The sequence below is a fragment of the Tiliqua scincoides genome, chromosome 6 (assembly GCF_035046505.1).
Source record: "Tiliqua scincoides isolate rTilSci1 chromosome 6, rTilSci1.hap2, whole genome shotgun sequence".
Classification (NCBI taxonomy): domain Eukaryota; kingdom Metazoa; phylum Chordata; class Lepidosauria; order Squamata; family Scincidae; genus Tiliqua; species Tiliqua scincoides.
In genome coordinates, this window is record NC_089826.1 from 8,891,809 (window position 1) to 8,895,569 (window position 3,761).

The 3,761-nt window shown below is 47.0% G+C and overlaps 1 pseudogene; it reads left to right on the forward strand.

Moving 5' to 3' along the window:
• Positions 1-289: 289 nt before the first annotated feature.
• On the forward strand, positions 290-409 carry LOC136656531 (5S ribosomal RNA; annotated as a pseudogene).
• The last annotated feature ends 3,352 nt before the right edge of the window (positions 410-3,761 follow it).

The following is a 3,761-nucleotide window of genomic DNA, read 5'->3' on the forward strand; positions in this document are numbered from 1 at the left end:
GCTATCCCAAACAGTCTCAACCATCCAAAGATCACATTGAGTAGTATAGGAACTGTAGTATAGTATAGTAGTATAGTATACTTTAATCTATCTATCTATCTATCTATCTATCTATCTATCTATCTATCTATCTATCTATCTATCTATCTATCTATCTATCTAGTATAGTAGTATAGTATACTTTAATCTATCTATCTATCTATCTATCTATCTATCTATCTATCTATCTATCTATCTATCTGTCGATAGATAGATAGATAGATAGATAGATAGATAGTAGTGTAGTAGTATAAGTAGCAACTGTTACCCTGCACATGCCTGATCTCGTCTGATCTCAGAAGCTAAGCAGGGTCAGGCCTGGTTAGTACTTGGATGGGAGACCACCTGGGAATACTGGGTGCTGTAGGCTTATACCATAGTCTTTCGAGACTGAAGGTTGCCAACCATATAGTATAGGAATCTGCAAACCCCAGCCCATGGGCCAAATCTGTCCCTCTGGAGAATTTTGTCCAGCCCATGTGGTTCCTCAGCCTCTTGGGGCTCAAAATAGCTGAAAAGACGCACTTCTGGGTCTCCCAGCATGGACATATACTGCATTCAGCCACTAGAGGTGATGAATAGAATGCAATATAATGGAATGAAATTACAGGTGAGCATCGCTAAGCAATGTTCCAACCAGTGACAGCCCACATATGTGACGGCTACCGCTGGTCCCTGTTCCCCCCCCAGCCTCAAAAGCCGAGGGGAGCCACACTCCCCTTGCCTCCAGAGGCTTTGCTGAGCCTTGCAGAGGGAGTGTCCATCCATGTGCTGCCTCTATGGGGCTCAGACTGGTCATTTCAGCCAAAGACGGGCATTCTGAGCCTCATAGAGGGAGCACACAGATGCGTGCTACCTCTGCGAGACTCAGGAAAGCTCCCAGAGGCAAGAGGAGGGCTACTTCGCTTGCCTTCAGAAGCTTTACATAACGTCAAGCCTCGCTTGGCAATAGGGTTGTGCTAAGAGCCAACTGTATGCCATTCCATTCCATTCAGCACCCCTTTTCCAATCCTTTTTCATAATCCATTCCCCCTCTTTCTGTGCAAGTCAATTTTGCCCTCTGCTCCCCCTTCTCCTTCCACCCCCATCCACTTACTTTATTCAACCAAACTCTCAGCACATCAGTTCTGCATGTATTTTATTCTTTAGTTATTTTCTGCCCCAGGACACCTTTTCAGATATACAATGCAGGGAGTTTAATAGGATTGGGCCATTTGTTCCCTCACCGCCGGGCTGCATCTGCACTGGGAAGTTGGCTAGGATCGGGCCCCTAGCCTTGTAGGTATTGCTTGCCGATAGCTTAGAAAGGGACTGCATCATTTGATCCAGTTTTGTTCCTCTCCTAAGAAACCCTCGTCTCAGCTGAGTCCAGTTAATTACCATTTCTCCCTCTTCAGAGCTTTAATAGCTGTGGGCGATGCCTCAGGCTGTTAATTACCAGACTAGTCATTAAATACTGGTCAGGATGATTTCTTCAAGATTACAGTCTCATTTTTATGATTAAAGCAGCGATTCCCCACTGCAAAGGAGAGGATGGACAGCAGAAAGATGGTTTCTGCACCCTCCTCTCTGTCCAATGTGATATGGGGTTGTTCCTGTATTTTGGGAAGCCTCATTTTGTTGCTTTGGACCACCCAAAATTAAAATTGGGTTGAAAACACAGGATCTTGAGCTCCGACACTCTTTCTCTCAATACCGAGCTAAACAAATGCATCGGTAAAGCAGCTACCACGTTTTCCAGACTCACAAAGAGAGTCTGGTCCAACAAGAAGCTGACGGAACATACCAAGATCCAGGTCTACAGAGCTTGCGTCCTGAGTACACTTCTGTACTGCAGCGAGTCATGGACTCTTCGCTCACAACAGGAGAGGAAACTGAATGCATTCCACATGCACTGCCTCCGACGCATCCTCGGCATCACCTGGCAGGACAAAGTTCCTAACAACACAGTCCTGGAATGTGCTGGAATCCCTAGCCTGTATGCACTGCTGAAACAGAGACACCTGCGTTGGCTCGGTCATGTCGTGAGAATGGATGATGGCTGGATCCCAAAGGATCTCCTCTATGGAGAACTCGTGCAAGGAAAGCGCCCTACAGGTAGACCACAGCTGCGATACAAGGACATCTGCAAGAGGGATCTGAAGGCCTTAGGAATGGACCTCAACAAGTGGGAAACCCTGGCCTCTGAGCGGCCTGCTTGGAGGCAGGCTATGCAGCTTGGCCTTTCCCAGTTTGAAGAGACACTTGGCCAACAGTCTGAGGCAAAGAGGCAAAGAAGGAAGGCCCATAGCCAGGGAGACAGACCAGGGACAGACTGCACTTGCTCCCAGTGTGGAAGGGATTGTCACTCCCAAATTGGCCTTTTCAGCCACACTAGACGCTGTTCCAGAACCACCTTTCAGAGCGCGATACCATAGTCTTTCGAGACTGAAGGTTGCCAATATATATATACATTAGCCTCTAGAGCGGCAGTGCTCAAACTAGTGACCATTGTGTCATTGGCATGCAGTCCCGCAACACAATGTTCCGCTCAGGTGCCGCGTGAAGTTCCCCTTGATTGGGGGACAGGAATATTGGGGAATCGCGTTGTCTACCTGGTGTCCCAGAAGGCCGTGCAACAAGGCATCCAGGCAGACACAACTGTCCAGCGTGTGCCTGTCCCCTGATCAAGGGGAACTTCGCTCAGTACCTAGGTGGACCTGAATGGTCCACTCACTGGGTGGATGGATCCGCAAAGATGCCAGAGTCAGCCCCTGGGTTGCAGTTCAAGGAGCCCTGCTCTACAGCCCCACGTATCATTTTTTTTTTCCTATGGGGACTTTGAGAAGGTGGGAAAGTTGGACTGTGTTCCCCACTCCCAAAGTGTCTGACTCCATGGCTCCATGGCTGATCTCATACACAGCTCCACACTGATCTCTGCGCAATCCACATTTGTCTTTCCCTTGATCACTGGAGGGGAGGATTGAAATTTGTCCAAGAGCTTCCAGTTGCTGACGCTCTTTTTCTTGGTAATCATAATGTGGAACTGATGAGATTGTGTAAGAGTCACAGTAAAGGAGAATAATCTAAGGCAGCATTTCTCATCCTGTGGGTTGGGACCCACTAGGTGTGTCAGGAGCCAATTTTAAGTGGGTCCCTACCTCTGTTTTTGAGTCATTCCACCTCTGTTTTGCTCCCACTACCCAGAATGGCTCCAAAGGCGAGGGGCTGCGTGCACACCACGGTGAGGCTCCCTGCAAAACTTAGTGCTTTGCACCCCCTCTAGCTATGCTACTGCAGATATGGGTGACTGATCCTAAGACCCCTCTGGAAACTAAATTACTGATGAAACCTCAGGATTCCTAACCCCCCTTTAAATTTGGTTGCATCCAAGGGAGCAACATGAAGTTTCCAAAAGTACTGCACCATTTTTGATAGGTAGGAGAATTCAGAAGCCACCTCTGGCTTCTGAAAGGAATTTTTCTCCTTACAGGAATTGGGCGAGGTGCATGGGTAATGTCTGTGGCTGCATCTGCCAACACTATACTACCTATATCACCTACTTAGTACACTTTTAAAGCGATTGTAATTTATAATTATAATGTACATTTGGGAAAAAAACACAAAACATTGGTTTCTGGCCATCAAACTTTTCCACAAAAAAAAAAAAAATAAAACTGTTTCTCCACCTCTGCAAATCAACATTTGATCAACATTTACTATATGGTAGGGGTGGAGAGATC